Source organism: Canis lupus, chromosome 22, assembly GCF_003254725.2.
Source record: "Canis lupus dingo isolate Sandy chromosome 22, ASM325472v2, whole genome shotgun sequence".
Classification (NCBI taxonomy): domain Eukaryota; kingdom Metazoa; phylum Chordata; class Mammalia; order Carnivora; family Canidae; genus Canis; species Canis lupus.
Window position 1 is genome coordinate 47,145,260 of NC_064264.1, and position 25,085 is coordinate 47,170,344.

At 38.7% G+C, this 25,085-nt stretch overlaps 1 protein-coding gene across 3 annotated transcripts in view; it reads left to right on the forward strand.

Annotated features, from left to right (window-relative positions):
• The window catches only part of HS6ST3 (heparan sulfate 6-O-sulfotransferase 3), a 631,758-nt gene that overhangs the window by 362,092 nt on the left and 244,581 nt on the right, over positions 1–25,085 (forward strand). The gene's annotated exons all lie outside the window — the stretch shown is intronic.

The following is a 25,085-nucleotide window of genomic DNA, read 5'->3' on the forward strand; positions in this document are numbered from 1 at the left end:
ACATCATTTACTATTAACTTTATTGTTTTAATTCCCACATTTTCTGAGATCCATTTTTCCACTTATGCTATTATATGCAAATATAATTTTATTTTTTTCCTCATAGTAAGTCAGTTTTCCTAACATTACTTTTATGTGGACTAATATTTGTCAGTTGAATTAAAGTATGAACTTTATCATATAAAATATATTTTAGGGCACCTAGGTGGCTCAGTGGTTGAGCATCTGCCTTTGGCTCAGGTCATGATCCTGAGGTCCCAGGATCGAGTCCCACATTAGGCTCTCCACAGGGAGCCTACTTCTCCCATTGCCTATGTCTCTGTCTCTCTCTGTGTCTCTCATGAATAAATAAATAAAATCTGTTTTTTAAAAAAGATATTTGATTATATAGCCTCTTCTTCTTGCTCTGGTATCATATGGCATTTATTACTTTAAGTTTGTTTTCAAAATATCTCTTTGGACAAGTCCTCCATCTTTGCTTTTCTTTTGCAGTTTTGAGCTGGCTCTTTTTGGAACTTTTATTTAAATTTTAAAATAAATTTTAGATTGAGTTTATCTAAATTCAGCTGGAGTTCTGATTTTGGTTGCACTGAGTTTTAGATTGAATAGGGAAGGACTGATATAATATTAAGTGTTCCCACCCGAGTTTAAACCATCCATCTGTTATGTTTTCTTTAAGTACTTTAGTAGATTTAGATTTTTCTTATATAAGGGCCTTATGAATTATTTAAAAATTCCTAGACAACTTCATATGTCTATTGTTAATGCAAATGCTGTCTTAATTCCTAGTTATATTTTCTAGTATTTCATTGTTGTAGAGAAATGCTGTTCTTGTAAGTGGATCTCGTATCTGTTAACCTCACTAAACCCTCTTATTAATTCTAGTCTTTTGTTGATTCTCTTGGTTTTTCTTTGTGGGCAGTTACATCACCTATAAATACTCATGGTCATATTTTCTCTTTCATTTTTCCGATCTTCAACCTCTCATTGATGTTGTTGTATGTATAGTGTGTACCATCTTTCTCTAAGGAAGCAGCAATGGTGCTGCTCCCCAGTAGTTTGAAGAAAGCTTCATGAAGTTGCATTCCCGTCCTTCTTGTAAGCTTGAGAACATTTTTCTGTTACAGCAATTGGAAGACTCTAAAATTATGGTAAAGACTTCCCTTTTCCTTGAAATTCTGTGGCCTCCTGTACTGTGACATCACAGCATGTGTTGCTGTGGATAAATCTGAGATCAAGCTATAATCTTCCCTGTTTAAATGCCTCTTCCTCCTCCTCCCCCATTTTTATTGGATATCCATATAATCTCTCTCCTTATCCTTGAAATTCCGTGACTTTCCACAATGCATTCTGGCTTAGATCTTTCTGTGCATTGTGTGTGTGTGTGTGTGTGGGTGGCGGCGGGGGTAAGATCTGAAGAGGATTAAACTCTTTGTGTTAGGAAAGTTTTTTCTGTTATTTCATTGAACACTTTATCTATTTATCTATCTATTTATTTACCTGTTTTCAACTTTCTTAATACCAATAATAGTCATTTGGAGTTTTCTTTGTTTCTGCTAATTGCCATAATCATTTAAATATTTGGCTAGTTTCCCTTTTGTTTTGTGTGATTTTCACTATTATCCTTACTTTTTTATGTGTGTTAATTCTAGTTTTTATAACTTTTATATGCCTTTCCCTTTCACTTCTTTTTTTTTTAAACATTTTATTCGTTTATTCATGAGAGACACACACACACACACAGAGAGAGAGAGAGAGAGAGAGAGAGGCAGAGGGAGAAGCAGGCTCCATGCAGGAAGCCCGATGTGGGACTCGATCCTGGGACTCCAGAATCACACCCTGAGCCAAAGGCAGACAGACACTCAACTGCTGAGCCACCCAGGCATCCCTCCCTTTCACTTCTTGTCTGAGCTCTGCCAGCTTACTTTTTATTTCCTTACATGTCTTAAATATTCTTTGAACCCTTGGATCTCTTTCTGGAGCTTTTTTTTTTTTATCTTTAGAAGCATCACACTGTCAATAATCTCTTTGAGGCAGCAGAGAACTATCTCAACTTCACCTCTTTTTCCCTGGATAGTGTTGTCTCTTATAATATATTTTGCCCAAGTGCCTTGCTTATGTTCCTTAACTTTTCTCTTGTCCCAGATTTTATGCATATTGTGCTACTAGATCTTTTTAGAGGATTACTTTTATAGTAAAGGGTTCAGCCACTGACTGAAGGAAAGCCCATGTACAACAAAAGCAGGATGTTTGTAGAGCTGAAACAATCTGAAGCCTCTTCTACTCAATTATCACTTGAGACACTTCTCTCAGATTGGGAGTTCAGGAGGTTGGTATGATTCAGGGTCAGGACCTTACATCACCATGTGGCTCTTCCATGTGTGTCTCCTTCATTCCCTCCACTTTATTGGCTATGATCTCTCTGAGAAAACAGTAGAAATAGATGCTGGTGTGTTTCTCTCTCAGCAATCTCTCCCTATTTCCCTGATTCTAATTGTGATTTACAAAGTCATCACCCACTCTTCAGGCCTGTGGCCATGACTCTAGATCTCATCACACTGATCCAAGATCTCTAATATTTTTTTCAAGATCGTGTATTTAAATTGGAAAACTTTTGTGTTTAGCTTTAGTTCTGAGGAAATATGTACCTGTTCTTAGGTGTTCCCTCACCTTGGTCTGGGCTTCACAGTATATAACAGATGTATTCATAAAGTCTATTGTATACTTTACACAAAGTACACTTGTATAAGTAAGGACATGTTTATGTGAAACTATCAAGAATTCTTCATCATCATGTTTGCTGAGAATTTGTTCATTACAGGTTAGTACAATGGTCCTCAAACATTTTAGCTATGGTGGTGCTGTGAGGTTCCACTTTCCAGTGGAAAAATAAAACAACAACAATACAATGAGGAAGTAGGAAACAAATGTGGAGCATTAGGTTTGCATCCTTAGTTTAGGAGTGAGGAATTGGTTGGTTTATACTTGAACCATAGCCCATATGGGCAAATAGGAAACAACTGTAATAATCCTGAGATTAGATGACACTGGCCTGTACTTGGTTGATAAGAGTATAGCAGGGTAGAATGTACTGGATTTGGGTCCTATATTGAAGGTAGAGCCGCCAGCAGGATTTGGTGATAAATTCAGTGTGAGTCATAAAACATTTGAAAGGAGACCAATTTCAAGGTTTTCCTCAGCCTTGATCATCATCGGAGCGAATGGTGGTACATTTTACCATACTCACTGTTATGGACTGAATTGTATCTGCCTCTAAAATTTGTATGTTGAAACACTAACTCTCAACATGTCTATATGTGGAGATAGGACTTTTAGGAGGTAATTAATGTTAAATGAGATCTTAAGGGTGGGGTCCTAATCTGGTGGCCTTATTAAGAAAGGGAAGAGAGTGCTCTCTTTATACTGTACAAAGAAAAGGTCATGTGAACACACAACCATATCATGGCCATCGACAAGCCAGAAGAGGCCTCAGAAGGAAACGAACCCTGCCAGCACCTTGTCTGGCCTTTCACCCTCCAGAACTGTGAGAAATACATGTCTGTGTTTAAGCACCCAGTACCCCTAACCCATGGTATTTTGTTATGGGAGATTGAGCACTCTAATACAGGAACTCTGAGTGAAGCACCTTTACTTAGTTACTTACTTTAGTTATTTTGAGGTGGTGTTATTAATCAAAGAGTTCAGTTTTTGACAAGTTAAATTTGAGATTCTATTAGACATGCAAGTGGTGTTGTCTGGTAACAAGCAGTTCGGGGAAAAAGTGTTAATAATGATGAAGGTAAACTCACAGTAATTTGTAATAAAAAGCCTAGAATAGCAATTGAAAGTCAGAGCTACCTCAAGGCGACTCTGATTTTGACTAAAAACAAAGCGTTCTTTCTGAAATTGGTAAGAATTCGATCTATCTTTATATGCACCCTCGCCTTGGGGAAAGGAGCTTTGCAATTGGTGTGGGAGGCGGCTCCCTCACTCAGCTCCTTCACTGGAGTCCGTAGGCACTTTCAGGCTAATATAATGTTCGATTATGAATACCGAATATTGGTAAACTTGAATAAATCGCTAACATGCAACTCAAATAAAAATAAGATCTGTTGAGTTTCTTTATAAGAATTCAAGAAAGCAATTACATTTGTCAAATCAGTATGCAACTCACCAGGAGGGCTCTCTCTCTCAGTCCAAATTGTGGGGAAGCATTGAGCAAGTGAGGTCCTTGCTGGCAGTAGGCCTGAGGGGTTGGCCTTGTTTCCTTTCAGTAGAGTTGCTCATGCCTCAATCATTCTACACATGCTGAGCACATTCATGTTTCATGCCTTTATATATGCTAGAATGCCTCTCCCCTGGTCTTGTATTTGCAAATTCTTAGGCATCTTCCTGCCTCTTAAATGCTACCTCTTCTAAGAGACTGTCCAGATTCCTTAGAGCAAATGGAGACTCTGTACTACAAACTCCTCTTTCAGCTTTGTGCAGAGTTCCATTTTAGCCATTACTATATTACATCATTATAGTACACTCTATTGTTTGTCTAGGTGATTATGAAGATATCCACAGCATTAATATTTATATCGTAAATACTTACTGTGTGGCTGACACTACCCTCTTTAGGTAACCTATACTTCTTATTATATATTTTGATATCTATTGAGCACTTACTAAGTGCTTAGTAAATAATCTATTAAATAGCCAAACATTTTCCATCCCTGAAATATTTGTTGAAGTTTAAATGTTCTTAAATTTACATAATTTTTTGAATAAGGATTTAAAGTATATTTTCGATTTTCTTTTCTATGCATAGGGAAAAATAATGGAAGAAGCCTTGTTGGTTCAGTAATCATTTGCATTAGAACCTCAATGAACACACTGGAAAGAATTGCATTTATTCTAGTCTAGGTTATTGACAACCTAAATAATTTTCAAAACCATTAGGTGTTAATTTAACCACTACCACAATATTGCAGTGTGACAAACTGTCCTAAAGTCTAGTGGCATGCAATAAGAAGCATTTTTTGGTGACAGATGGCTCTGCGAGGCATTTGGGGTTCAGTGATCAGATCTGGGCTTAGTGAGTCTTGGCTCAAAGCTATGGTGAGATGCAGGTCAGCTGCACAGTATTTCTCATTCCTCTGTGACTCTTAGGCCACCAGGGATATGCTCTTTTTGTGGCAGTGGTTGGAAGCTCTCAGAGGGGCAAGAGGCCTTGCTCAGAACTGACATATCATCACTTCCGCCTATGTCCCATTAACCAAGCAAACATTATGGCCAGCCCGACAACAGTGAGGCAGAGAAGAATATGCCTTTAATTTGGGTTCTGGGACTCAATTCCAAATGTGTATGTAGGGGGGTAGGAAGTTGTTTGTTTGTTTGTTTGTTTTTTCCCTCCACACAACCAAACAATGCTCTGGACACAAGATTGGTGTCTTAACAATTCAAATCAAGTGTGACTCTATGTGGAGATAGTGTCTGATCCCACAGGCTAAGGGTTCAGTTGAACAGGAATTCTTCCCCCGGCACACACATACTTTGTTATCAGTCATAAGCCTGGCCTACTACCTGTGCTTCTGATCAGCTGGTTACAAATTAGGGGACCCCACAACCCCCACCTTGGGTTTGATTAATTTGCTAAAATGGCTCACAGAACTCAAGAAAAACACCTTACTTACTAGATCACCAGTTAATTATAAAAGAATATAACTAAGGAACAGCCAAATGGAAGAGCTGCTTAGGGCAAGGTATGCAGAAGAGGAGAGGAACTCCTATGTCCTCTTCGGGGCATCACTTACCCCACTTGTCTACCAGCACCCCACTTGTCTACCCACCTGGAAGCTGTCTGAACCCAGTCCTTTTGGATTTTTTGGAGGTCTCACTACATAGCATGATGGGTTAAATCATTAACAATTGGAGAGCCATCCAACCTCCAGCCCTTCCCTCCTTCCCAGAGGCCAGGAAGTGGAGGTGGAAGTTCCAACCCTCTAATCACATGGCAGCTAGTCCCCAACCAAAGGGGGGCTCTGCACATCACATTAACATAACAAAAGACACTTTGGTTGCTCTCTTCTCTTAGGAAATTCCAAGGATTTTAGGAACTCTGTGCCAGAAATAGGGACATAGACCAAATATATATATATATATATATATATATATATATATATATATATTTAAATATTTATTTATTCATTCATAGAGAGAGAGAGAGGCAGAGACACAGGCAGAGGGAGAAGCAGGCTCCACACACGGGGCCCAATGCAGGACTCGATCCCAATCTCCAGGATCACACCCTGGACCAAAGGTGGCACTAAACCGCTGAGCCACCCAGGCTGCCAGAAATATATACATTTCTTATAACAAATCATAATATCATAGCCTCCTGTAGAGGTAAAGGGTTGGGAACCATGAAGGGGGGATAATAATCAAATCTATCACTTTGGGCTTTTAAGTTTTCCTTGATATAGAAGCTAAGATAATTGTAGTGGCCCACACACCTTTATTAAACTCTGATTTTCCTCTGCTCATTTTGGGTTTCCTTGAAATGCTTCATTTTCCATGGAGGCAACATCATCTCCTAAGCAGATTTTTATTAAAAGAAAAGCAGTGGTACCTAGAACATTTTAAATTTCTTTTTGATTAAGATCATTCACATGTTAATTAAATATATCTTACGTGAGTGGTAGGCATGACTACAAATTAATTCTTACTCTCTTTTATGGGAAGCAGTTGGAATGGTACTAGTTAATTTAGTTGCTTAAAGCATGATATTCATGAAAGCAATACCATTTATTTGATCTATGTAGTATGTTAGGTATGCAATATAGCCACTTTGAAACTATTTATAAAAAATATAGAAAAAGAATATTGTACTGTATATACCACCACCACCTGTCCTCTTTCCCCCTTGGGTAGTAAATATAAAGTCAGCAAACATTCTTTTTTATTACTTGCTTGGTATAAGTAGCTATTTAACTTAAATAAGTAGTTAACCAGATATTTCAGTTGTAGGAATTCAAATGTCTGGATTACGATAGCAGTAATTTAATTATTCGTCTGTATTATATACCTAGTAAAGGCAACTGTCAAATGAGAAGGAAGTGTTTAATCGCATTTTTGAACTTCTTATTTATTAGGGTACATTTCATAATGCCTATCCTTCATTCGAAGTCATCTTACAGTTTTCAGGTTGTTTTATGAAGCAGCATTCATGCTAAAATCATTTCACTTATTTCTAAAAAGGACAGATTTCTATGTTCTGGAACATTATCTCTATCCTTTCTATGTACAAGCCTTTAGAAAACATTTATTTTCACATTTTGGCTGAAAATGACTTTAGAATAGATAGAGAGTTTATGATCCAAATATGTGCATTCTGTTTTATTTTATTTTTTTATTGGTAAGTTGTCTAAAATGATAGAACACTTGTTTAAAAGCCATTTACTTAGCACAAGGTAATAGAGTTCATTCTGCCTGGCTTTCAAAAGCTGTGTTCTTAGTGGGCAGGACTGAGAAATGCCTGGAGAATCCTCTTGGTCTAAGGCATGGTTAATGCTGCAATGGAATCACTTTGTTAATGACTAGTGGTCTTGGTTTTCATTGACTCCAACATTTTCCTAATTGGTTGGTAGTGTTTAATTGTCTGCTAGAGAAGAATGATCGCTTTACTCCAGTGACCTATATACTCTCCCTAAATTATAGGAGAGAGATGGGCTATTTGGGGATAGTTCTTGTTTCTGTGCTTTGAATGAATGTGTCCTAAACTGAACTTTTGGGTGCTCTGACCTACCACTGGGGGACAGAGGAGCAAATGAATGAATATTTTTGGGCACGGTATGCCCAGTGGACATTTATTGGGTTCGAATGATGTGACTGGTAATGAACTGACCACCTAAGGATATATGAAGATGAGTAACAAATAGTTCAGCCTGTAGGCAGTTTAAACTTATTTGGGGAGACAATGTTTATTGGTCCATTTCTAGTTTAGGAGACAATATGGTATAATGGCTATAAGCACAATTCAGGCCAAATGAGTTTATATCTCACCTAATGTGATTTATTAACTATGAAATGTTAAGCAGATTCCTTAACCTTACTGTGCCTGCATGTCCTCCTGTATAAGTAGGTAAAATAATAGCATTTACCTCATAAAGTTGTTTGAAAATGAAGTTCTGCTGGTGATAATCTCTGTAATGCTAAATTATAAGCATATACAGTTATATATTGACTTGGAAAACTTAAATGTTACTTTTTGACCTATTAATATGAAAAGTGAAGGATTACTTGGTTTCCTCCAGGCTTTCTTCCCTTTACTTCACCAAATTAAGGACTGCTTTATTATTACATTTAGTAATTTTACTGGTTACCTTTTTATAATATATTTGAGCCTCTGTTGCTTATTGCATTAACTCTAAGCAGTATTTCATGATTCCTCACCATAAAAGGTGAAGGAAATGACATTATTATCTTTTTCCATCTCTCCTTCTAACTCTACCATTATTGTCATATCATCAAGGTTTATAAAATTTATCCTTTCTTCTGAAATCATAATTTAAATAATTTTTGTCTTTCAGTTAATTTTAAAACTATAAAAAAGTTACTAACATCTATATTATGATTATGGAAATGTGATTCATTGAAGAATCAAATTGTGATTGATCCTCTAGAAATATGGAAACTGATACCTCTAGTCTTATACTATCCATGAGAGAACATTTCAGGCTTCAAAATCAATGCATCCTTGTTTTAAAAATGACATTAAGTGTTCAAAACCATACTACATTTTATTTCATTTCTTAAGACTTCCTTGATTAACTTTAAATTATTTTTATTGTTTTTTATTTTGGGGGCCTAATTATCCTTTTCCCCCTTACACTAGGGTAAGGTGAACATTACTCTATCTATCTATCTATCTATCTATCTATCTATCTATCTATCTATCTATCTATCATCTATTTATCTATCATCTTCCTGGGTCTACTGTATATCTTTTTTTTTTTTTTTTGAGATTTATGTATTTAAGGGAGAGTATACACAAGCACACAGGAGCATAAGTGGGGTGTGGGGGAGGGGCAGAGGGAAAGAATCTCAAGCAGATTCCCTACTGAACGGGGCTTGATCTTAGGACCTTAATGTCATGACCTGAGCCAAAATCAAGAGTTGCATGTTTAACCAACTGAGCCACCCAGGTGCCCATGAGTCTACTTTTAAGTTATTCTCTTAAAGCCTGATCACTTCCTATCTGAATGTGGATGGTATTCTTTCTAGGTCTACAGCCCAGCATCAGGCAGGAAGCAACTTTTACTGACATCTGGGTCATGTCTTCTATTTCCAGGAATCCCTGTTCTTATTTTTCTTTATAGTTCTTTGGTTTATTTTACTGTCTTATCTTTATTCAACAGGTACTTTTTAAAAATATTTTATTTATTTACTCATGAGAGACAGAGAGAGAGAGAGAGAGAGAGGCAGAGACACAGGCAGAGGGAGAAGCAGACTCCATACAGGAGCCTGACATGGGACTCGATCCCGGGTCTCCAGGATTACCCTGGGCCGACCAGGTGCTAAACCTCTAAGCCACCAGGGCTGCCCTCAACAGGTACTTTTTGAGCACACTGTGTGCCAGGTACTTTTGATACATTTGTGTATGAAAAAGACAAAATCTCTGTCTTTGTGCAAGTTTCCTAGAAGACAGGAAAACAGAAAATAAACAATAAAAAAAGATAAATTATATTAACATGTTTAGAAGGTGATGAGTGAGTGATATAAGACAAAAATGGGCTATGTAAATCAGGGTAAAGGAGACCAGCAGGGTTGATGAGGGGCTGGGTTACAACTTATTTATTTTTTTAAATTAAGTACTTTATATTTTAGAATAGTTTTAGACCTATAGAGAAATGGAGCAGAAAGTACAGAGAATTCCTATGTACTACCTCCTACTGACCATTTCCCTTACTATCATTATCTTGTCATGGTGTGGTACATTTGTTACAATTAATGAATGGATATTTATACATTATTATAAGCAAAGTCCACAGTTTACATTAGGGATCACTCTTCCTATTGAACATTCTGTGGATTTTGACTAAAATGTAATGTCCTGTATCCATCATTATGGTATCACATTGAACAGTTTCACTGTCCCCCAATACTCTGCTCTACCCATTTATTCCTACCTTCCTTTTCCCAAACCCTGGTGACTACTGATCTTTTTACTGACTCTATTGTTTTCCCTTATCCAGAATGCCATATAATTGGAATCATAGGGACTGACTTCTTTCAGTTAGAAATATGCATTTTAAGATTCCTCCATGTTTTTTTGTGGCTTGATAGCTCATCTCTTTTGATCGAGGGTTACAATTTTTAATAAGCCAAGTAATACAGGTTGCTTTGTTGGAGCACACACTCTTGTGACTTCTCAAGAATGGGTGCCTGGGAGGGAGATTTTCTGAGTCCTTGAAAGCTTGAGCATATCAGTGTGTTATCCTCACATAACTGATAATTTGGGTTGGCACAGCACTCTACGACAATGGAATGTCCCCTCAGTATTTTGAATGCATGGTTCCGTTGCCTTTTAGAGTCTAGTGTTGATAATGAAAAGTCTAACACATGCATAACTTTGTAGATAATCTTCATGTTTTATCTTTCTCTGGACACTTAGAATTTTTGCTAATCTTGATTGTTTTGAAATTTCACAAGGATGTGCCCACATACTAAATTTTTTATTTCCATTCATTCTTAAACTTTTTCTTCTATTATTTATTTTATTATGTATTTGCTTCCATTTTATTTGTCCTCTCTTTTTTGAACTCCTATTGGTTCAAAGTGGATGCTTCTGAATTGAATCTTTTTCTCTCTTAAGTTTTATTTCATATCTTCTGCCTCCTGTTCTTCTGTTTCTATGTTACGAAATTTCCTAAAAATAATTTCTGTCGCCATTTGAATTTTTATTTTGATAATTGTATTCTTTTTATTTTCACATATGATTCTTCCTCATAGCATCCTATTTTTATTTTATGGTGGCAGTATCTTCTTAAATGGCTACAACAGTTAGAATTCATTTTTTGAAAGTTGTGTTTTATTCTCTGAATTATGTTTCTTTCAGCATCAATTAAATTTATATTTTGGGTGTGAAATAAGCTACCAACTTGACCCTCAGTCCCTCTATCTACTCACATAGTATGCCACAGGCAAATTATTTAATTTCTGTAAAAAAAAGAGAGAGAGAGAGAGAAGTCTTAAGTTACTTTTGCTGTGAGGTGAATTTTGAGCTGTTCTTTGTGGGCATAGGCTAGGACAGAGATGGGAGATTAGGGACTGACATATTTCTTAATTACCCACCTCATTATCTGTTTCATTCTCCACCTATCCTGGGTACCAGTTGACTCTAAACTTTGTTGCCACCATAAGGCTTCATCAGGAGGATTGGCTCTTACTTCTAGAACCAACAGGATACACCAGCTACTGAAAATATACTGACAAAAAGCTTTGAACATTTTCCTAATGTTTCAGTATTATACACACGCATCCCCCCAAATTTAATTTGGGGTCTTAAAAATCTGTTTTGCTATCAGTTATTTCAGATGTAATCTGTGACTTTGCATGAACTTCACTTGTAATTATTATGTGCCTAGTTAGAATGTTTTTGCATCATTATCAATTTTCTTTTGTAATGTACCTTTTAGTTATAAGTGTAATGAAAGCCAGTAAATGACAAGTTTAAACATGAATTCCCTTGTTCTACAACTATGTATTGTATAAACCATGAACCAGGAATTGTGTTAGGCTCTGGTGATAAAGCAAAAGAAGACATCATTCTGATCTTGACAATTTTGCCCTTCAGTCAACAAGATGTACAGGTAGATCTACAATGCTTGTGCTGTGTATGCATTAACCTAGAAGTTTCCAGGACACAAGGACCCATCATTAGATAAACCAGGGGGAGAGGTAGAGCTTTTGTTCTGTTATTGAGTTGAATTTGGAGAATTTTTGGAGTTGGCCTGGAAAGGAGAAGATACAGTATATTCAGGGCAAATGGCATGGCTCAATGAAAGTAGAGAGAGGTTCCTGACTTGGAGAATGTGTTTGGTGTGGTGAAGGAGTGTGATGCAGATGGGGAGATAGAGATAAAGGTGAATGAGGAGCCAGGGAGGACAGAGCTGCTCACCCACAATGAGCCTGCATGATGTGCTGATGAGCTCAGAATTTCTCTGGAGGATGAAGTGCACGAGTGAAGGATTTAAAATAGGTGAGTGTCATGATCAGAATTGCATTTTAGAAAGGTCACTCTGGATGCTGTGTGGAGACTTAGAATTATTCCCTCGAATCTATGTGGTGCTGTGGGAGATTTATTTTGTTTCTGCTGAGATCCAGCAGTGATAGTCACGGGCTGGGCCACCTGCTCACCCCCTCCTTCTAATCTCCTTCAGATTAGGAGGTGTTAGTGAAAATTCTCAGCAAACTGGTAACTCACTTTCTTTTCCTAGTACTGGTTCTAAGGGTTGAATGGGCCTGGTCAGAAGGGTGTGATGTGGCACATTCTCTCTGCCTCATTCATGGCCTTCATTTTTGTAAAACACATGGCATTAAGTTGGACTTTTCCTTTATTTGGTTGCTGCTGGTAATTATTATTGTTATTCTTTGCTACTATTCATAATTTTTCTCTTCATTGCATTAAGTTTGAGGGAAGGCAAATATGATGATCTAGTTTCCTCTGATTTTCCCTTAGATTGTGCTCTCTGATCGGCATGGAAATGTTCTGCAATGTAAAATACACACTGGATTTCAAAGATTTAGTAAGAAAAAGTATACTAATAATTTTGTATTGGTTACATGTTGAAATCATAATGTTTTGGATAGATGGGGTTAAATAAAATAAACTATTAAATTATTTTCACTTGTTTCTTTTTACCTTTTCTTAGAGTGGCTACTAGAAAATCAAAAGTTATATCCGTGGCTCACATGACATTTTTATTGGATGGTACTGACTCAGAAGGCTTTCTTTTATTCCTTTAATAGCAAAGGTATTAAGGGATTTTTAAGTAAATTAATTTATTCATAAAACTAGTACTTATTGAATACTATATGTCAAACACTTTTCATGATGAGTAAACAAAGTCCTAGCTCTAATGGAGAATGTTATTTTGGTGGGTGTGGCAAATGACCAACAAGTTAGCAAATAAATGCCTGATGGGATTCTGGTTAGTGATGAGTAATGTAAAGAACTAGGGCAGCTTAAGGAGTAGAGAATTTCCCGAGGCTCTGCTGGTGAAGATGAAGCCTAATATGGGTAGGGTGGCGTTGGAGAAAGTGTCTTGTGGGGGATATCACTTCAGTAGAAACTGAAAGTGATAAGGAGGAGCCAGCTAGTGAGCATTGCAGGTAGGAGTGTCACCAACAGAAGAAACCACAAATATAGAGCTCACCTCCCCAACACAGAAACAAGCTCAGTGTTGATGAAATGGCAAGAAAGACAGTGTGGCTGGGGCAGAGTGAGGTGTGTAGTACTAAAGGGTCCCTTGGAGAAGAAGGCGATGTTGTTCTGAAAATCTGCTTGGCAGACCTCTGGGGATATCACGACCTTTCAGGGGGCATCTGCAAGGTCAAAACTATTTTGCTCTGTCTATATTTGCACTCCTGATGGAAAGGTAATGGTGGGGCTCTAGAGCTCATCTAGGCAGGGCACCAAACTGTACTAGTCACTGTATTCTTCATTGCCATTCGGGACCAGTACACATAATGCCAGGTTCACTTAAGAATGACCTTCCTAAAGCACTGTAATTATTAATTGCATTTAATCTTGAGCTGTGAGTACACATCCTTTTAACATTCTTTCTAATGACACGGAAGTACATATTAAGCAATTCTGCTGCATACCCAAATATGATGGTTGTCCCAAGGAAGAGCATGGGCACAATTTATTGTGAGTCCAACTGGCAGTGTTTTCAATGGAACATCATTTTCCCTTATTTGAAATAATGTCTTACAAACTATGGTTATTCAGACTCAGGTATTTGGCAGAAATGTTCTCAAAAATGAACCTATCTCTTCAAAAGTGAGCCTAGCACTTCAAGGGAAACAAACGACATTATTGGTTGCTAATGATAAAATTTGAGCTCTCAAGAGAAAATTAGAATTTTTGGAAGACCTATATCAGCCTCCATGAGCTTGACAGTTGCCCAGTATTGATGAGATTGGTGGTAATGCTAACAAATGTGATTTTTAAATACTATGTCATGAAATATGTTAACATTTGACAGTTCTGCATAACCCATTGAACTAATGACCAATATATAAAGTCAAAAATCATGCCTGAGTAAAGATTCATTCAAATTTTAAGACAGAGCAATGTACCTTATGACAATACCTTACAAATGTTCATTGATAAAGCTTTAGATTCCACTTTGCAACTAACCATGAAGAAACTATCAGGGATCCCTGGGTGGTGCAGCGGTTTGGCGCCTGCCTTTGGCCCAGGGCGCGATCCTGGAGACCCGGGATCGAATCCCACGTCGGGCTCCCGGTGCATGGAGCCTGCTTCTCCCTCTGCCTATGTCTCTGCCTCTCTCTCTCTCTCTCTCTCTCTGTGTGTGACTATCATAAATAAAAAAAAAAAAAAAAAAAAAAAAAAGAAACTATCACTCATCAGGTTTACATGTCATACCAAAGAAAATATCCATAATTATCGAAAAGTGATTTGAAAATATTCCTGTCATTTCCAACTACCTATTTGTGAGAGGTAAATTTTCTCATATCTTTCCACCAAAATAACATATCAAAATGGATCATATGCAGAACTGATATTATAATCTTAATGATAATTTGTCCCCCTACTGTTATTGGTCTCCCACTCTTCCCAGCCCTGCTTGAAACATAGATTTCTTAGTATCATCCCCATTTTTTTAGAGAGGGTTGTGTGAGGGGGAGAGGGAGAATTTAAGCAGGTTCCACACCCAGCAGGGATCCCAACATGGGGCTTGATCTCACAACCCTGAGATCATGACCTGAGCTGAAATCGAGAGTCTGACACTTAACTGACTGAACTGCCCAGGCACCCCACTATCATCCCCATTTTCTAAAGCCATAACCAGAAAGTCCTTCTCAAATCTTAAGGATCATTAGAATCTCCTGGAGTCTTGTTAAAATGCAAATTCTGATTTAGTAGCTCTGATGAGTCTGTTTTTAAAGAGTTTCACATGAATCCTATGCTGCTGGTCCATTGGCCATGAAGAGTAGCAGGGGTGTAGAGCATTCCTCATGGCTAATCAATGCCTCACCTTCAGAGCAGCATTCAATGCTGATCAGAAACTGTCCAGTCTGTATTGCTAGCCACATCTCTTAACACTTTCTTCCTCCACTCATCCTCCTCTCTGCCCTCATCATTTGTTCTGGTTACTCTCTTAATAAACTGAATTTATTTGCATAAAGTAAAAGTTTGCACACCCTCTCCGACCTCATCTGCACAGCCAGGCTTTGAGAGATTGTAATTTTCTAGGTCGGGTGGCAAATTGATATCTGGAAAAAGGGGATTTTCCTTGGATTTAGCCATGTCTCTTTATTGCCTTTTAGACATACTGCAGAGGATTTGATTCTTTTCCAACTCTATAAGGTTACTATATGTTGAAACTTTAGAAGGGGAGTGGTCTGGGAACATCTCACTGTTGGCTGAGTGTTAGCATGAATTGAAATTCATTGAAATTCAGATAGCAGTTTCAGTAGAACACACCATGGACTGGAGGCCAATTATGTGAGCCCTTCTCTTTTTCTCCTGAATGCAACAGACCTACCTTCAAAAGCCAATGAGCTAGAGAGGTAACTGCAGGCTGTTACATACATGGCAGCCCCATACTGTCCCCGCAGAGGTAGGATCTGCCCCAGCTGGATCCAGACAGCAGCGAGACCTCCTGGAGTAGTCAGCCCTTTTCTGTGGGACAGCAAGAATGACTGTAAGAAGACTAATAGTTGGTCCCCAAGACATTTGAGAGAGGGCAGTTCCTATCTGATGCATTGCAAGGGAGTAGCTAATTGAGAGAGAAAATGGTTTCTTCTATGCATACCTTATTCCATCCTGGCACCTGCACTTTGACATGCGTGGTATTTTTCCAAGGAGAAATATAAGGGTTAGACAGATTAAGAAATGTGTTCGAGTGTCTTCAGCCAGCGTGGCTATGCCACTGCGGTGCCCACTCTTGGCTCTTCGGTGGTGCAGGAGGCCTGAGGTCTGTGGCTTCCATCGGCAAGTATATTTCAGGGCAATGCAGGTGGTTGGCCAGGAGTTGGTTCAAAAGGAGTGTTGACGGAGGCTCCTATGTTTTAAGAAAGGCTTCAGGCAAGGTGAGAGAATGCTTAATGTGAACTTCTGGAAGTAAATGAGTACAGAGAGCAGGCAGGTCTAAGTTTGAGAGCTAGGCTGAGTGGGGCCCCACTGTGCAAGGGTTACAAGAGGACCTTTCCTGATATGACAAGGACCCAGATTTTATACTTATCACCACTGACTCGGGAAAAGAACAAGCATTAGCATCACCCTCTGGTGACTTTTGCTCGCCTCTTGAGACAATGCTCTCCGTGTTCCCCAAAAGTGGAAGCCTTATCCAGGAGGTGGTCAGCAAGCAGCAATTCCAGGCAGGAGGTTAAAAGCCCTAACATAAGATGCATACTTAATGTGATTTTCTGCTTCATTCTCCTTTAAAGATAAACTGGGGAGGTAAAGTGTCAATGTCTGTAGCTTCCTTCTCGTTGTAATTGGATGCTGTTGTTTGCATTTGAAATGGGAGCCAAGTGGAGTGAAACTAAAAACTTCTTAAATGGTGCTTTGATTCTTCAGGGGAGTGGGGACATAGAGACAGATGAGTTCCTTGGATCTTCCTAAGAAAATCCCTTGCCGTTGTCAAGCCCTCCACGTTTATTTACTTAAAAACAAGTTTCCCATTCCTCAGAGTTTCAAAAATGATCCTGCATGTTATTGACAAATAATAATTTAATGGACAGCCTGATTAGATGGGCACAATGAATTAGCTATCGGCCTGACAGCCATGTAAGCATTATGTTCTGTATCTGTTTACTCAGCACTAGGTGAAATGCAGAAGTCTATTGAAAATCAGATTTCCATGCTGCTTTGTCAAAGCAAATTTAATCACAGCCAGAACATGTGGCATCCATCATTTCCACTTCAGAAGGCATCAACGGGGACGGATCAGCAACAAGGAGCCTGGCTGCCATGGCTGTCCTCCACTCACAGGAAAATTAAATTTAACTATAGATCCTTGATAAATGAGGCCGCTGAAGCCATCAAACATGATGACGAAGTGCTCAGTATTAAAAGTAATCCCGAGAGTCCCCCAAACTGGAAAGAGGCACAGTCTCATTTGATCTGGCCTTGAGGTCTTTGCACACGTTCACACCTCTGCTCTGGACAGATAAATATGGGTTTTAGTGCACTGCCCCAGGGATCCAGAGATTATTTTTCTAGAAATCTGTATACTTGGTCTTTGCTTTTCCAGAAGTTTTTGCTAGAGGTCTCCCAGTCACTTAGCTAATCTGTCTTTTCCTTATATACCTTTGCCTTTCTCATCATTCTTTACCCCATCAGGCATTGATCATCCAGGCCCCCAAATGACTATTGGATCTTGATGGCTTTTAAAATACTCCTTGTCTACCATCCCACACTATTCTCCCGCAGACTCCAAATCACAGGAAGTAAGATTCTAGGTATAATTTTGGGGAATGCCAAGACTGTGAGCTATTTGAGGATGGGGGGCGGTGCATATATTATTGATTTCCTTTATCCCTAGAGTTTAGAAATTAGCATATAGCACATAGAGGTGGTTCAGTTAGTGTATATTGAATGAATGAGTAAATGAGTGATCATGAAACTCAGCTGAATATTCTGATCATGGGATTAAGAGCTGTATATTTCTGATTGTGAGCCAGATGTATATGCTGACTCCATAAATATCTCAAGGATAATAATATACCTACCTCTTCAAAATTCAGGGTTTAAAAAAGATCTTTTCTATTTATTTAGAGGAACTCAGTGTGTGAGTGGGGGAAGGGGCAAAGGGAGAGAGAGAGAGAGAATCTGAAGCAGACTCTGGACTGTGTGTGGAGCCTGACATGTGGCTCAGTCTCACAATCCTGACATTATGACCTGAGCTAAAATCAAGAGTCAAACACTCAACTGACTAAGTCACCCAGGAGCCCCTAAAATTGAATTTTGAGTAATTGACTAGCTAATCAAACTGACCTCTTATGTTTCCATTTCCTCATGTTTGAAATAATGTATTTAACAATATCTATCCCATGTGGTTGTTAAGAGACTTAGGTGCAATAAATTATTGACACTGGTAGCCTGGGGCCTGCTCCATAAACAAAGTAGCAATATAATAGTTACAATATAGTCACAGTCATCATCATCACGGTTTTCATTCCTTACATGCTTTTTGCTCAGCACCAGTCTTGGCAATGTAGAAGAGGCAGGCAAGAGGCTTAAAATTTTTCTTTTCCCAGAAGGAATTTCTAAGGGCTTGGGAAGAGAAGAAAAAAAAAAAAGATACACATTCAGGAACGATATACCAGGGAAATGCAGAAAAGACCATAAATGCAAAGAATTAAAAGTAGGGCCTGCTCAGGTATGTATGGAGAAATTGTTATGGTGGGAAAGTATGTGGGTCTTAGACCGCAAGTCATTGTAGCAGAGAGTCCTGAATGTTGTGGGGGGATGGAGGTATACCTGGGAGTAGATCCCAGGGACATTAAGGAGACTACTTTAACTTAAACTAGAGGGCTTGATTGGAGGTTAGTAGAAAACTAAATTTTCTGTGTATGAGTGGAGCTAAATTCAGGACAATCTTGAAAGCTTGGTAGGGTTTAAACTTGTGGCTTGATATGTGTGCATAGAAATCTGCTTTTTTCTTTTTAAAGATTTTATTTATTTATTCATGAGAGACAGACAGAGAGAGAGAGACAGACAGACAGAGAGAGAAAGAGAGAGAGAGAGAGAGGCAGAGACACAGGCAGAGGAAGAAGCAGGCTCCATACAGGGAGCCTGACATGGGACTCGATCCTGGGTCTCCAGGATCAGGCCCCAGGTCAAAGGTGGCGCTAAACCGCTGAGCCACCTGTGCTGCCCTAGAAATCTATTTTGTGTTCTTTAGCAGGAAGTCACATGTAAAGTGAGGTTCTTGGAAGAGTCATTAATGTGGCCTGGGATGAGAGATTGTGAGGGGAGAAATGAGTGAAGCAGGGTCCTGGAGCAATCCCATATGAGTTAAGGGGAGATGCGTAAAGGACAAGCATGAGTGTCTCTCTGCATCTCTAAGAGGAGAATCTGCAGATTTGGGCAACTCTTCACTTTCCATTGCCAGACAATGAGAATCACGTCATTGGTGAAGAGCAAACTTTCATAATGCCAATAAGAGAGAAGGGCAGGGTGAATTCACCTTGCTTTAAACTGATTGACTTGCTGGGATCATTTTAAGTGTTAGCAATTGAGAATAACTCTACAGCCTGAGAGCACTCTGCACATGGAGGTATATTTATAACTCTTCTTAACCTCATCAAATGTCAATTTAAAAACTTATATAGCCAATAATCAAGCACATTTTAACTCCCCTGAAAAAATTATGTTGCACACTTAAGCATACCCCTGCACTTAAATCTCCAACGTGAGGCATTCAAAAGGAGTTGGGATTAAGTAAGTGTACTGTCTACCTTCTTAAGAGATTTACATAGACAGTTTTCAAAGTTGTTATGAAATTGTTAAAGCATTTTAGTCCTGGTATCTCCTGGAAACACTTAAAAACATTGGCAGAAATCATTGTCTTTGGTCTAATCACATATTTCCAAAGGCAGTTTACAAACATGTTATTTTGCTATTTACTAATTATATTTATTTGATACACCAATCACTTAATAGCCTCTGGCTGCATTTACAAATAGTATTGAAAAAGCTCCCGCTGTTACACTTCTAATTTATTATAGACAACATAAAAACAAGATGCTCTCTCTCCACATGAATAACACACACAGGGATGCTTAGAGAAATACTCTGTACAGATCCTGAATGATCAAATATAAAGGGCGTTCTTAGCTAAGGGTGCTAGTTTCTAGACAGCTGGAGATTGTGGCTCTTGTCCATCTGTGCTTAGGGAGAGCAGAGGCAGAGCAATGCCTGGAATGCTGACTTTGGTTGGCCAAAGAAGGTGGAAAACCATGTCCCTTGAGGGACTGCTTGGTGCTTGCCATCTTCTTTTTGGGATAATTTGAATCAGCCAGGTAGAATGTGGTCCTAGGTGCTCTCAAAGAGTGATGAGGAGTACTTTCTTCAGGGATGATTATGCAAAAAAGAGAAGAAAAGCTATCAAAAGTGTGGGAGGCTGCCTAAGCTGTGCGGTTTCAAAACGATGCCGATGCTCTACTGTTTTGGGAGAGATCCTTCCACTTGCCCATGTACCTGATAGCCTTCCCTTTTAGTCTCTTCTCATTTAAAAAATCATTCTTTAAGTGTTTAGTTGGGCCTTCGCTCTGTGTATGATGTGAAAAGCCATTGAGAAACTCACAGTCTTCTAGTTAGACTAGAGCACTTCTCTCTTGCCTCCAAGACCTGAGGAAGATTTTAGGATGGGTCATGATTAAAAAAGGATCCCTATTTCCAGTTACATCTACTTCCATGTATATCTTATATTGGACATTTTATATTTCTGGGCTGATCCCCCCATTTCAAAATATTCATTCTATCACTTGTATCCATTTATTTATTTCCATGTAGATCGTAAGATCAAAAAGATGTCTCAGGACAAGGGACATGTTTCTTTTTTCTTTTTTTAGAAGATTTGTTTATTTATTTATTCATGAGAGACACACAGAGAGAGAGAGACAGAGACACAGGCAGAGGGAGAAGCAGGCTTCATGCAGGGAGCCCGACATAGGACTGGATTGCGGGTCTCCAGGATCAAGCCCTGGGTTGAAGGAAGCGCTAAACTGCTGAGCCACTCGGGCTGCTCAAGGGACATGTTTCATACACTGCTGTATCATCTATTTCCCTAATGACTAGCAGAATGTCATTCACATAACTAAATGTTAATTATTATACAATAGAAAACAGTTCTCTTAGCTTGGATCAGTTAATTTCATTAATGTGTCTCAAAAAGGAAGGGCACTAACGAATAAGCCAGTGCTAGGACACAGTAAGTTTTGATGGTAGATTGGATGTCAGAAGTCTGTTTTCTAAACAAGAGCAGAAGAGAGTCTGCCTCCGTTGGCAGAAGCTTATGGTGAGACACAGCTTCAGGGTGGCATGAGGTGCAGATGGGTTGTGGTGCTTTCAAAGGGGAAAGTGGACACCAGAAAATGTGGAGGAGAGAGAGAAAGAGATTCTTCTCTTCAACCTCACAGTTCCACTGAAGTTCTGGTGAACTTAAAGGTGATGCTCCACAGCTAATGGATGCAGATGAAGTGGATGCTCATGCGTGGGTTGCTTACACTGTATACTTCAAAATGTGATGAACCAAACACTAATCACAACCTGAGGTACCTTGTCTTACGTGTTATCAAAACATTTTAAAGGAACTTTGCTACACACTCCAAATAAGCAATGTGATTTATGTCAAATGAGATGCTATTTTATTATTCTAGCAGAACATGTGAATAATTTATGAAGTAATTTTAATCACACTTTGAAGGAAAATAGAGACAATGGTCATGGCCCTCTCCTGCCTTATATATTAATTATAGAAATATTTTGCATTGTGCATTTATTAACAATTTGGGAGGAAAATAGTTTTGTTTTAAAATATTGGAGGTATCCTGTTGAATTATTTGGCCATGTGGGAATTGACTTTAGCAATATTTAGATCATATTGAGGGTTCAAGACTTAAATTAGGAAAAATCTTATTTCTAAATGTTTACCAATCCCACTTTTTCAGTGGATTTTTTTATATATATATATATATATATACCAGTTTACTGTTCCTTGGTGAGGGTAGGTTACAGAGAACTTGGGTCAGAGGAGATCCTGAATCTCCAATTAGTCTCTAAGTTCTCTTTGGGCATGTCCCTTGTTCTGTGTTTTTGCTTGATTTCAACATTTTTCCTGCCCCAGTGCCTCTGTAGAATGTGACATCATTCTGTTGCAGGCGTAAGAGTGGTCCATTCCTCCAGGTTTGCTCAGCACAGTATTCCTCAACAGAGAATGATGCCCAGGCCATCTAGAAAAGAGTGGTTGGTACAAAGTAAGTGCTTTTTACTCTGTGTATGTAGACTTGTTGAAAAACAGGGAAATTATAGTTATAAGAAAAGTCCTTACCAGTTTATGTCCTGTCCTAGCATTCGTTGATTTACTGGTTTTCTCTATAAATTTTAACCTGAGCTCAGATTTGTGTCTATCATATGACTGCAATACTCTACAACATCCAGCACAATCAAGGCATCTGCACAACTCAGTTTGAGTGCTCATGTGAAAGTCTGTATCTTCAACTGGTTCTTCATTGTTTTCATTCTGTTTTAGTCTATTCCTGGAATTGAAAAGGAAACCCTTTAATTGGCTGATCAATAATAGGTGTTGAGTCCCCGTACATAACCAGTGCCAGGTTCAGAAAGCCACAGTGGCTCCCTTTTGTATCTTGACATATCCACTTGCTCTACCAGTTCCCTGGATAATATCCTTAATTACTGCTCTGGTTTTTTGTTTCCCACTTCTCACTTCCCTTGTGCCCTTCACCATACATGTGCTTGGTATTTTCCTGTAGCCCAGGGGCTAGATCTTTCCCAAATGAAAATCTGCTTGATTCCTTCTATGTCATGGTTTTTCTGCTGGATAACTAGAGCAGAGTGTTGGGTAGAGGTCATTGACAGGCCCGGCAAGGGGGCAGTGGCTCTCAGCTAAAACCCAATGTCTACAGAGAATTCCTTTATGGTGATACAAAATTGAGAACTAACTTTGGGATGACCAGACAAAGTTCTGAAATTTCCTGGCATGTTGGATCTTGCTGTGTGGGGAGCGTTGCTCTAGACCATAATACGCAATGGATTCTTTGGCAAGTTCAAGCTGATTGCATTTCTTCCTAATATTTTCTAATACATGGTTTGTATTTATTTCTTCTAAGCCACTTTCCAAAACAACCTCCACCTTTCCCTGGATGCCCATTCCGAGGTCTTTATAACACTTGGTAAATGTAAAACTGATGCAGTGTTTTATAAATATTTATCATGTGCTATCTATCAGTTCAGACATTTCTTTCTTTTAACTTTTTTTAAATTGTCCCTTCCTTAAAATGTTTGATTCATTTTATCTGCTAAATTTTAAGCATGTGAAGGGCAAGAAACACGTAAGGACATTTTCTACTCTCCTGTCCCTACCTCAATATCCCCAGTTCCTCCTCAGCAAAAGGGACCTTGTCAGCATTGTTTAAATTTGGTTAATGGATTCCTCACTGAGGATAATCTCTTAAATTGACGTTTTAAGCTGTGCCATTAATTACTAACTAACATGCTCTTGTAACTTAATACCATTTCCTTCCGTTCACTCTGCAAACCATTTTTGTTCTAAAATAAATTTCATGAAGGAATCACTTCTCTTTGCTTAGCTTGGGACATCTAAATTAGCCCTAGGCATTCCTATTTAATTCTGGTTCTGAGTACCTTATGGAATTAGATTTGGCATGGGGTCCTCCACAGGGAGCTGTCAGCTGCAAGCACCAGGATGGATGATGCACTTAAAGAGTGTAGAGGAAGAGTGACCTCAGGAACAGATTAATCCATATCTATGCACAGATATATGTCAGACACATCTTCCCAAGAGCTCCGATACACAAAACCAGAAAAGCTTAGAGCTGAAGAGGATTTTAGAGGACATGGAGTCCAATCTCAACCTTTTATCCAGGAGAAGACTGAGACCCAGAAAGAGGAAGCGACTTCCCCTAATGACAGAGCCAGTCAGGGGACACACTGGTATTGGAACCCAGGCCTCCTGGCTCCTGAGAGCATATACCGGTTTGAGTGTTTCAGTTCTCCATGCTGATTTTAGGGCTTAGCACAGGAGACCAGGGAGTTAACTAGCAAAATTGAAATGCCTGTAATAAATTAACAATGTATAGTGCCTGGGAGCTATGATTACAGGTGCTGTAAAAATGCAAAATGTAATGAGAATGATAACTTTGCTGAGAAGCTTCTGAAAATGGGATGATATGATGCCTGCCCAGGGCCAGATGGGCAGTGCTTCTTTAAATCAACCAGTATTGTATGACCTCCTGGACTCTAGAGGAATGTTTGCCCATTACCATTAGCTATGGCTTGCAACCATGATGCCCAAAATAGTCACTAGGGGCCCAACACATCAAGTATTTTCATTAGTGCTAAATTATTCATGGAGTAATTTTGTTGGTAGACTACAACTCGTTGTCATTTGATTTAGAGACACTTCAACAATTTACCAACCGCTCTTCTTATGTCAACTGTTTAACATAGTGAAGGTAGAGTTGGACATCACATTCATTTCCTGAGATTTCTGTTTTTACATTTTTTCTTGGTATTATTGAATCAAAATATTGTTTTGCTTCCTGTGGATTAGTTATGGATATCCTTAGACCTGAAACCTTTCTGATTCAAAAATCCCCAGGGGCAGAAAACCTCAGTAACAAATAGTTAACAAATTATGTTTGAACAATTACATGAGGAAAAGATGGTTCCTGGCTCATTAAGAACAGGGCACGACAAAGTGACTTCCTCACATTTGTAGATAGGATTACTGGGCTGGCAGATGAAGGGAAAAACCATAAACCATAGAACCAATATATCTTTATTTCATTAAGATATCCAGCAGCTTTTCTGCTTGTATGGATATATATGCCTATGGTGAGTAGGGAGAAATTGGAAGGCATGATAATAGAGTCACATGGACCCTTTGATTGAACACCTATCTGTAAAGTGTTAGATTCATGTCACCTTAAAGATCCATTTGGGGTTTTTATTCATGATTATGCAAATGCATAATTAAACAAAGTAACAGCCTCCCACTTTTTTAAGAGTCAGTCTCTTCTGGAAGTACTCGGGAAAGCAGAACTTGATCTCATATTGCCAGTGTAATTAGAGGCTT